Here is a 12,545-nt window from a genome sequence, read left to right as displayed (position 1 = left end):
AACTCCTGATGGTGTTCCAAATGTTTTATTTGAAGGAAGTTATGAAGGTCTCAATAATGATCAAATAACTGGATGGTCTTCTCGCCGTGGTAGGGGACACTACTGATGGTTGAGAGGCCCTATCAATCATCTTCGAAGAGAACAAAGATCAAATTATGTGGCAAATACAATTCGTCACATCATAGATTTCTTCAATATATGATGATCGCTCCTTGTGGAACTCGTTCCTAGAAGGAGGGATAATATCATGGACATATTCATGTAAGCCAGTAATTACATATACAAATAAATAAAAATAAGTAAAAATAAGTAAAAGTAAGTAAAAGTAGGTAAAAATAAGTTAATTCTATAGTATTTGATATGAAAGCTTCTTAGAAGCTTCATAGACGTTGCTTTGACTTCATAGGTATCTTTAATTGATTTTTTGAATTTGAAACATGGTCAACAAGTTGGCCATGTGCTACACATGTTGTTAGCTTGAAGACCAAGCTAACTATGTGGCCCACACGTAGAAAAACTTGCCTTGTAAGTCAAGGCATGTGTCCTACAAAGTCAACACATATTGGAGGTCCTATAGAACATTGCCACGTAGCTCATAGTTGGATAGTATATATAGAGACAAGAGTGAAGCCTTCTTCACTCTTGTCAACTCCTTTCTTGCTTCTAGTTTAGTTTCAAGGGTCTCTAATTTTCTTGTCTTTTGGCAATAGCCATTTCAGTTTCTCTTTCAATATACATACTTGTTTATTTATATTTTGTTACTTTTCTTTGAGTGAAGGCTCACTTGTCTGAATTGCTTTTTTATTGAGTTCTCGTCATTGACAATGAATGAAAGATTCTATTTTGAATTAATTATGGACATTTTGAATACAACTTCATGTCTTGTGGACTAATAAATGCATTGACAGCTTTGCTTTGAGAGTTGTATTATCACAAATAGGAACAGATGATAAACTTCACCCTCTAGCTTTTCATTCCAAATAATTTTTAGCAGCTGAGATTAATTATGAAATCCATGACAAAGAGCTTCTTGCAATTATAGATTCATTTCAAGAATGATGTTACTATCTAGAAGGTACTTTCAATTCAATCACCGTGTATACAAACCATAAGAATCTTGAGTATTTTATGTCAACGCGTATTTTAAATTATCTCCAAATCTATTAGAGCATGTCTTTATCCTGATTTGATTTCAAGATCACATATTGACCCAAAAAACAACAAGGTTTCTGAGATGCTCTTTTTAGACGTTCTTATCTTGCACTAAAAGAAGAAGATGCATCTTTTGATCAACAAAGAATAATTCTCTTGAAGCTAAAAGATTTTCATCTTCAAGTAATGAAATCAATATTGACTGTTGATTCTACCCTTGTGAAATAAATCCAATCAAGTATGTCTTCTAATCTTCTTATTCACAATATCAAGAATCCTTCTTCTAAGTCCTAAGATACTTCTAAATTTGAGTTCAAAAGCAACCTACTCTATTTTATAGGTCGATTATATGTTCCAAAAGGAAAAGCAGGATTACGTGTTCTTCAAGCATATCATGACTTTCCAACAACATGACATTTTGGATACAACAAGACTTTGGAGCTTATATCTAGAGATTTTTAGTGGCCACAAATGTGAAAGGATGTGAAAGACTTTGTTCAGTCATGCAATATTTGTTCAATATCAAAAATTCCTTGTCATCAACTTTATAGACTTTTTCAACCATTACCTATTTCAGAACAACCATTGTCTTCTATTTCTATGGATTTTATCATAGATCTTCCAATCTTAAGTTCTTATGACTTTATATTTGTGATAATAGATCTTTTTATCAAGATGGCACATTTTATACTATGTACAAAATCTATCAGAGGTGAAGAAACAGGTAAACTCTTTCTTGACAACATCCATTGCTATCATGGATTATCCAAGGATATTATATCCGATAGGTGAACTCAATTTGTATCAAGATTTTGGCGCATTCTTTTTAAGATTTTAAAAGTAGATATAAAATTATCTTTGGCATTTTATCTTCAAACTGATGGATAAATAGAGCATATTAATCAAGTTTTGGAGTAGTATTTAACATGTACCATCAACTATTAACAAGATGATTGGACAACTCTTTTGCCATTGGGAGAATTTGCTTATAATAATATAATATATTCTTCTATAAAACATACGCATTTTTTTGTCAATTATGATTATCATCCAAAAATTGATACTTTTGACTTTTCAAATGTTAATAATCCTGCAGCAAAAGATTTGGCAAATCATTTCTAAGAGGTACATACAACAATGAAGGTGCAGTTAAAAAAAGCTCAAGAACAACAAAAGATCAATGTAGATGTCTATCAAAAGGAACAACCATCATTCCACATGGGTGACAAAGTATGATTACTTCATTGCAATATCAAGACTACTCATCCTTATGACAAGTTGGACTATCGTAAGCTTAGACCATTTCCTATTTTTGTAGAAATCAATCTAATTGCATATCATTTACAACTACCAAAGTCAATAAAAATCCATCCAATATTCCATGTATCTCTTTTTGAATCATACAAGACAGTGGACATACTAAGAAGAAGACAAGTACCATCTCTTCTTATAGAAGTGGACAATAATAAAGAATTTAAAATGGAAGAAGTTTTAGATTCAAGGTGGTGCCAAAATAAGTTAGAATATCTTATTCTTTCTCGTGGATATAATATTAATGAATGCACATGGGAGCCAACAAAGAATCTTATAAATGTAGCAAAGAAGGTAGAGGCTTTTCATTGACAACATCCATCAAAATCAAAATAAAGACATTCTCTATAAAAGAAACTAGATCTAGGCAAGATAACATTCTACTTTCAATTCTTGTTTGTAGCTTCTTTGTATTTGTGATACTAAAGAGATAGAGAACTAACAACTAGTGGATTCGACTGAAGAGCCTTTGTTTGCTGACTTACCGAATGAGACATTGAGATTGTCACAAGCTTTAAGACTACACAATCAAGATGAAGATCCTCAAAAATGATATGTTTTTTCTTGAATAGATGGCAAGATACAATACATTTGGTATCAAAATGGTAGAAGAACGTGCCTTGTAAGTCAAGGCATGTATCCTACAAAGTCAACACATATTGGAGGTCCTATAGAACGTCGCCACGTAGCCCCTAATTAGATAGTATATATAGAGACAAGAGTGAAGCCTTCTTCACTTTTGTCAACTCCTTTCTTGCTTCCAATCTAGTTTCAAGGGTTTCTAGTTTTCTTGTCTTTTGGCAATAGCCATTCCAATTTCTCTTTCAATATACATACTTATTTATTTATATTTTATTACTTTTCTATGAGTGAAGGTTCACTTGTTTGAATTTCTTTTTCATCGAATTCTTGTCGTTGACATCTAATCAAATCAAATCCTAAACTCTAACCAAATCCTAAACAAATCCTAAATAAGCCTTAATCAAATCTCAAACAAATACTAGATAAATCATAGTCAAATTCTATGTGAATCTTAATCAAATCATAAACCGAATCCTAATCAAATCTTAAACCCTAACCAAATCCTAACCAAATCTTAACCAAACCAAATCAAATTTTTAACCAAATTCTAAATCCTAACTAAATCCTATTCAAACTCTAATCAATTTCAAGTAATTCCTACAACAGATTTAGATCTTGATAACTAATGAATGAACTATTGATTTTAACCCAAAATTTTCACACCTCTTAAAAATTAAGTTGACATCAAGCACAAAAAAAAAATAAAGAAGATCAAACTCACTAAAAGAAGATCAATCCTAAAATCTGCTCAAGTATCGGCCGCTCTCCTACTCCAATCTAAATGATGAAATTCTATTACCAAAATCTCCCTTTAAAATCATTCAATCATTTTCAAATTTTATATATGTATAACAAATGAAGTCTACTACTCACATACATAACTTTCATTCCAATCCAACTAGTAGATTGCAAGAAATTTTAGAAATTCTCACTAAATCTAAAATTCTATTTTGTGAGACCCCAATGCACTTAAACTTCAATAATCCTCAATTTAATCTTTTGATCAAGCTCAAACTTATAGTATATATTGAACACATATGTATCCACAAATTCTTAAAATTTTACTTATAGATCTATTGCCAAACTTACGAAATTCTCTAAAAAGTATCACATATTTTATTTCACAAATCCAAAGTCATCTAAAACAAACTCTGACTTTGCAAAGCTCTTGCAAAGTCAATACACACTCAAATCACTTCAAATTTATGCTTAAAGAAATCTTATCAAGTCAACTCCCAGATACTATTCTTTGATCTCCAAAAGAACTCCAAAATTGTCGTCATGGCTTAGTTTTGTACCTCTAGGTCTGATTTCGACCCTGATTAGTAACTAGTCCTCTCCGGATATCAACTCTTGGATTTCTAATGTAATTTTTGCTACAAACTACTCTTAACTTCTTTCTAAAGGTGCTTATATTGTTAATTTTTCTAATCTACTTTATTTTGCTCTATTTGTGGTCCTACAAAGTGAATAGAAGCCTATTTTGCAAAAAAGCAACATTAGCACCTTTAATTTTTCTATCCCTTGACTATCTATTTTTCCAAGATAATTTGTTACTATAAATTTGAAATAAGATCTTCAAAAATATGATATTATCTTTATTTTTTTACATATTAGCTATTTTACATGACAACAATGCTCAATCAAACGCCTTATCTTTATTATCTCAAAATTTAGCATATATTTCTAATAGATGTCGACAAAAAAGATTCCCTAACCATTTCAAGTACAAAAATCAAATTTTTTTATGCACTAAGAATAAAATATTCAAAGAATCAGTTATCTGAATTACAGCATAAAGAACTAATTCAAGCAAGTTAAAGTACGACTAGGAAGATAAGATCCTTTGAAACAACAAGCCTCTTTAATTAACTTTGTTCATTACCAAAGTCTTTAATTATCATAAGATGGTTTCATTGATGACAAAACCTAATGGAAATATAGATCAAAATTTTTAGTAAGATACTTCATTCATATATGATAAAAACCTTCCCTACAAAATTCAATTACGTTATTGAAGAAATACCAAAAAGATTTGATTGAATATTCTATTGTTATTTTATGTATATTCTTGCTTAAAAATACATTAGACACCTAGTTGTAGAAACTAAGTAAAAATAAAACAATAATTCTACTAAAATTATTTATATTTTTGAATGAAATATATCTATCTCTTGATAATTTTATAATGACCTTATTTTTTTCTATTTGGCAAGAAGCTATTATTTTTTCTATCATTCCAATCCCGCTTTGCAATGGCTTCTAGAAAAATTCCTTTGAGTTATTAAGATCTTTAAATTCATTATATATCTTTGGCAAATGATGCTTCTTCAAACTATGCCAAATTCTTTTATAATATTTATAAACCATTAAAAATTATATTACCTATTTTCTATCTTGACTTTTTATCTTTTCATAGGCCAAACCATCATTAATAATCTTTGATTTTATTTGTGTGGCAATAATATTTGGTTGTCCTAATGTAATAGGATACATAAACATATCTGGTACAAAGAAATTTTGTTCATGAATAACATCTTTTATTGTCATTTTAATATTTTGACAAGCTCCATATAAATCTCCCTATGAATTTTTTGCTGATTTTATCATCTACCCATATTTAATATCAATAGGCTAATTTTACATATATATATATATATATATATATATATTTATATATATATATATTTATATATATATAATTCTTTTGAAATCAAATTTATTTTAAAATCATGATCTATTAATACTACAATTGATTCTTCTAACTCTCCTAATTTTATTAAAGTTTTTGTAGTATCCATTACTCAATGGTTTAAAAAATAATAACTAGGGGCTTGAAGCACATTTTCTTTTATAAATCTAGCTTAAGAAACATTTCTAAAATTTTACATTTTGTCTTCTTCATCTGTACTACTTGTCATTTTTTTTGTTCTTTTATGAAATTCATGCTTTGCAATTCCTTGAATTTCAAAAATTATAAATTCAATCTTTCTATCTAAAATCTATTCTTCTAATATCTTCTTCAAATTTTTAATTTCTTTAATATCCAATTATAATTCATAAATAGGAGCCTTTATTTTTTCTTTCACAATTTTCCTTTTATATTTACAAACGTATGTTGGGATTTGATTCCATCCAATATGTTGATGGTTCATTGCTTAAGATTTTAAATCCTTCTTTTATAAGTACCTTCATTTCTCTCTTATCAAAGTTTGTTTCCAATTTTTTTCTACTTTCTTTTAAGTGTATCATACCATCTTTGAAAAAAAAAAAAAAAAAAAAAAAAAACTCCTTTGTACAATGCCTCTATATAATCTCCATATTCCCTTCTTAAATGGTCCATACTATCACACCACATGCACCTATGCACAACAGCTTTTATTGGTCAAGATTTTGGTTTTATTAATACTCTTGAAGTTTGACCTTTCTCTTTAAGTTTTGTAAATTTTATTTCCAAATCTCTCATCTTCTATATAATTTCATCAATTTTTATTTTTTCTTTCTTTGATGAAGTTATTGAAAATTGAATCATAGACATAGAATGATAATTAGGCATTTTTACCTTAAATTTTACAATAGTCTTTCAATATCCACCTTGTCCTTTTTTCTTCTTTTTTTTTCTTTTTTACAAAGAATCCTATTGTTTCTTCTACTTCCTTCTAATTTGTTATTAATCCTTTATCTTCTTTTTTTTATTTTTAAGTAAAATTTCTAACTTCCCTTACAACCCTCTATCAATTGCTTGAAGAAATAGCTCTACTTTACTTTGATCTAGTAAATGTCTCTGCTTCTTTGATAAATAAGAATATTCCTTTCAAATTGTCTCAATAATTTTATGGCTTGAAGATCCTTCTTAGGTCTTTCTATTCACTCAAAAAAAGACTTTTTTATAATCCAATTACTATCTTCTAAAAAATATTTATCCTTCAATGCTTAAAAAAATATCTCCCATGAAGCTCTAGAATGTCCTATAATGGACTTAATATAATTTCTTATTTTTGAAGCAGAAGCTAATACAAATAATTGAGCCATTTCCTTTTCAATAACATGCTTCAACTCTATTTATTTAATATAATATCTTAAATACCTTGTAATATCTTATCCTTCAAATTGATCAATTTTATCAACAATTACTTGTAAAATCTTATTTACCATACCTTCTTTGCAGTCTTTGACATATTGTTGTTGCATAAATAGAGAAAAAGTCTCAAACATATTTACAAAGTTACAATCAAAAAACATACCTTGTCCTCCATTGGTAGCTCTACTTCCAACTCTACTTGAAGTACCAATTGAAGTACCACCAAAGTTGGTCCATCCATTCTCTTGCTTTTCTTTTCTATAATTCAAATAAATTTTTAAAATTACAAATACCTTCTACCTCAAATTTTTCATGTTGAATTCACCAAATATGTCATTATATACATTCTTATTTACAAACGTACTAGGTACTTAATTATAGAAGATAAATAGAAATACAAAAAAAATTCTACAAAGTCTAATAGAATCTTAAATAAACTTTAAATAATCTTTAATAATCTTAATCAAAATTTAATCAATAAAAAATAAATTTAAAAGAAATTAAAAAAGAAACACAAAGAAGGCATAAATTAATATCAAAGGATTATAATAAAGAAATCCTTAAAATATATAAAAAATAAAATCCTAAAGAAATATTAATAATCTTTTTAAAAACTATAAATAGAAATCTTTAAAAAATAAATTATTTTTAAAATATTAAAAATAAAAAGCTTAAATTAATACTAATCAAATATTAATTTAAACTTAATTAAAATCTTAATAAATCTTAATCAAATCTGAGATCAGATTCTAATTAAATATTAATTAAAATCCTAATTGAAATCTTAATAAATCCTAATGAATCTTAATGAATCTTAAGTAAAATTCTAATTAAATTCTAATTGAAATCTTAATTGAAACTATAATGAACCTTAATCAAATTCTAAGTCAAATCTTAATGAAGTCCTAATTAAATCCTAAATCCTAATCAATTTCTAAGCCTAAGACCAACCTTAATCAAACTCTAAAATAATCCTAAATCTTAACCAAATTTTAAATAACCTCAAGAAAATTCCAAGTAAATTTTAATCAATTATAATAGTTGTTTGAAATCTCAATAAATATTAATTGAATAGTAGATCTTGACTAAATTTTTACTAAGACTTCAATCAACAAGAAATTAACAAGAATTTTAAATTTGAGAAGAATTGGACTTATTAGTTGCAAGAAAAGATTCCAAAATCTCTGAGTCATTAGCCACTTTCCTTCTCTAACTTTAATGTTGATCTTTCAACAAAGATTTCTCCTTGTTGAATCATTCATTTGTGAAAAAAATTAGATTTTATGTAGATATTTAAGTCTAAATTTCTCTTATTAATTTTTTTCTTTAATTAAATTAGTAAATATTGCCAAATTGTGGAATCCCTCTTTGATCCTAAATCTCAATTATCCGAGACTATAATCCACACAAATTCTTGTACTATTCAATTTAACTAATTGATTGATCTCAAATATTTTACAAAAATTTACAAAAAATATAAAAATAAATTATCAAATTTTATTTATAAAAATACCAAAAAATTCACAAAATTTTGAAATTTATAAACTATTTTTTATTTTTGAAAACCTATACCTATCAAAGACATCACTAACTTTGAAAATCCTTCAAAATCTCAATATTATTTCAAATAACTTGAAATCAACTCTTAAAATCTCTTCACTAGTTTTCTTCTTAGTACTACTATTTGATTGACAAAAAAATCCTAGAAATAGTATAGATGCTTGGTTTTGTTCTTCAAAGTCTGATTTTGACCTTGATTGGCAACCAATCCTCTTTGGCTATCAATTCTTATTTTCTTGAAGTAATTTTTTATAAAATAAATTTCCAAATCTCTCTTACATATGCTTATATCTTTTATTTTTCTAATCTATTTTATTTTGTCTTATTTATGGTAATACAAATTAAGTAGAATCTATTTTCATAAAAAGTAATTTTAATATTATAAGATTTTATTAACTTTTATTTATATTTTTTATTTTATCTTTTTAATTAGATTATTTTATAATGAAATACCTTTTTTTCTATCTTATGGTTGTATTATTATATGACACTACACTCTATTGCTAGTCCTTAATATTGATTACACAATGCCTTGCTGTCAATTTACTATAGTTGTTGCATTGCAGTACTACCACATTCTTCACCACTAAAGAGAGCTCTAAATCTTAAACAAGTACAAGAAAGAAAAAACAAAATAAAACAAAACAAAAAACAAAAAAAAATAGGTGCAACGCTGCTATGCATAAGAGAAAAAAACACATTGTAAAATTTTTATCCACAAACATACTACAAAACTTACAAAATCTTAAAATTCATAAATCTATTTTTATTTTTTAAAATCTAAATCCATTGAATACATTATTAAATTTGAAAATTCTTCAAAATCTCAATATTAATCTAAATATTATAAAGCTAATATTTTAAAATATTTTTTTTAATTTCCTCTTTAATCTTTTTTTTTTATATAATTTGCAAAAGAATCTTAGAGTTGTCATAAATGTGCAGTTTTATGCCTTAAGGACTAATTTTGATCTAAGTTGACAACTTGTTTTCTCTGGATATCAGATTTTGCTAATTTGAGATAAATTTTATTTTAACCTATTGTTAATTTTTTCTTTAAAATGCTTATATCAATTTCTTATTCCATTTACTTTTTTTTGGCTAATTTATGCTTTTACAAATTAAATAGAAGTTCCTTCTATAAAAAAGCAGCATTAAGATTAAACTTTTCACTATCTTTCTATAATTTATTCTTATTTTTCTATTACATCTTTCTACTAGGCTCTTCTATAATAAAATCTATATTTTTATTTTTCACTATATAGTCATATTATCACATGATACTAGAGGAGCCCAATACATGGATGCAATACACTGCTATATATCTAGTATACAATGGCCCCCATATAGATACTATATTTATATTTTATTATCTATACTATAATATGATCTATCTTATATACTGCTATATATTATATTATATTATATATTTAATTCTATATTATATCTTTTATATAACATAGCTAATATTATATTTAGACTTTATATAGACCATATAAATGTCTTCTTTCAATTACATACATATCCTATAATATTAAAAAAATTAAATATTTTAAATTTTTTCTAAAATATTATAAAAATAATCAATTAATGATTTTAAATATATCTTCTTAATTTGGAATTTTTTATTAAAATTTCTAATAATTATTAAAAATAATCCACAATATCTATTTTTTTTTTCATTTAGCACCTTCTACATTCATCTTCAAGTAACAATTTTCTTTTAGCACTACTGTTATCTTGTTTTATCCTAAAAAAAATCAAAAGTTGATTTGGTGATTCACAAAATACTACTTCCATGGTTGATATTAGAGATATATGAGATTTTGATCCTAAGAATATTGATAAGTTCATGAAGATTTGCAATTGTTACAAATCTATTCTCACTTTCATGAAGGGTAGCATCCATAATTTTTCTTCTATAGAAAATTTAAATAAATCTATAAGAAGAGAATAATGTGTAATTTCTAATATTAAATAAAAATTTCTAAAAAAAGATAATTTAGTCTTTTTAAAGAAAAAACCATTATTAGAAAATTAAAATGCTAGATTAAAAGGGGATAGTCCTTAACCTTCAAAACATATGAAAGAGATATGTTTTGAAGTAGGATAATCCACTCACTTCTAAAAATAAGAAAAGAACAATGAGCTACCACTCTTATCAAATTGTCAAGGAGATGAACCTCAAAGAACTAGAAGATCAATAAACTCTTGCATCACTTGAAAAGACTAAATAATCACTTAAAGATGATATAATATTAAACTGGAATGGCTATTGCTAAAGACAAGAAGATTGAAAAGTCTTAAAAGAAGACTATGAATTAGAAAGGCATTGACAAGAGTGAAAAAGGCTTCACTCTTACTGTCATATATACTATCTATTAGGAGCTATTTGGCGATGTCTTGTAGGACTTCCAACACATGTCTTAATTTGCTAAGCAAGTTTCTTATATGTATGCTACATCATTACCTTGTATCACAAGCTATTCACGTGTGCAATTCCTAGTACCTATCAACATAGCACTTTTTATCTAGGTAAATATTTATATCCATGACAATATTATGTATTATCTGACCTTAAGACTTTTTGATAGTCAATACATATAATTGGAGCACCAAATTTGAGTCTAAGTTTGAATAGAGATAAGTCAATAATTATAAGCAAATTTTAAATTTTAAACTAATAAAAAAATTTGATGTCTTTAAGAGCTAAGTCAAAATTCTTCTATATTATTGTTTATTCCAATAATATTAAAGCAACTTTATTATTAATGATGTTTGCATAGTCATTTATTGTAATAAAAATAGTATATATCAAAATACAATTCACATTGATAGCATTCACTTAAATATCAAAGAAGACAAAAAAAAAAAAAAAAAAAAAAAAAAAAGATTTTATAAGGTAGCAATGATTATTTAATTGAAAATTTAGATGTGGTAATTTTTTACTAGTTTTGTGTCAACTCCGACTTGTAAAATAAAGTCTTTAAAAATAGCGGCTTTTGTTTGTTATCTCATATAAGCATATTAATTAATAAGCAAAAGACTCAAATGCTTCTTTACAGCATATTTTTAATAATTAAAGTATTCATAATTTGCACATAACTTTAAATTTGAATCATTAACAAGACTTGGCATAAATCATTGCCAAAAATGACCTATTTTCCATCAAATGGAAGATCAGAGTCTATGTTAGTTATTTCAATAATAATCTAGATAATATGAATAGGTAGAAGTAAAAAAAAAAAAAGTATGTAAATTTGATAATATCTCATGGAAAAGCTTCTTAAAAGCTAGATAGATTCAAATTTGTCTTTATGTATATTTGCAAGTGATTAATAGGTTGAAAACTTGGCCAATAGATGGACCATGTATCATACATATTAGCTACTTGTAATACAATTTGGACATGTAGCACACATATAAGAAACTTGTCTTGCAAGTCAAACATGTATCTTGCAAGTTGGATACATACTGAAGGTTCTATAGAACATTGCAATGTAGCTCTTAATATGATAGCATATATAAAAGCAAGACCTTTCTCACTCCAGTCAATTCTTTTCTTGCATTTACTCTAATTTTAAGATTTTTTTTAGAATTTAGAATTTAGAAATAGTTTTTTTAATTTTTTCTTGAATATACATATTTATCTTCCTTTTTTTTTTGATATCTTTTTGAAAAATATTTCACTTGATTATTTATATTTTTTAAGACTATTATAGTATGGCATATATCTCTAAAAACTATATTAATCCAATATTGGCCGTCTACAAGGCCATACTGCCTATAATCCTTGAATATGGCTTCAAAATGAGAATCCTAAAGATTTTGGATATTTTGTAGTTCTGTAAATATAAAA

This window comes from Physcomitrium patens, chromosome 3 (assembly GCF_059467195.1).
Source record: "Physcomitrium patens ecotype Gransden chromosome 3, ASM5946719v1, whole genome shotgun sequence".
NCBI lineage: Eukaryota > Viridiplantae > Streptophyta > Bryopsida > Funariales > Funariaceae > Physcomitrium > Physcomitrium patens.
The sequence above is the reverse complement of the archived record's forward strand: the minus strand, read 5'-3'. Positions refer to the sequence as shown.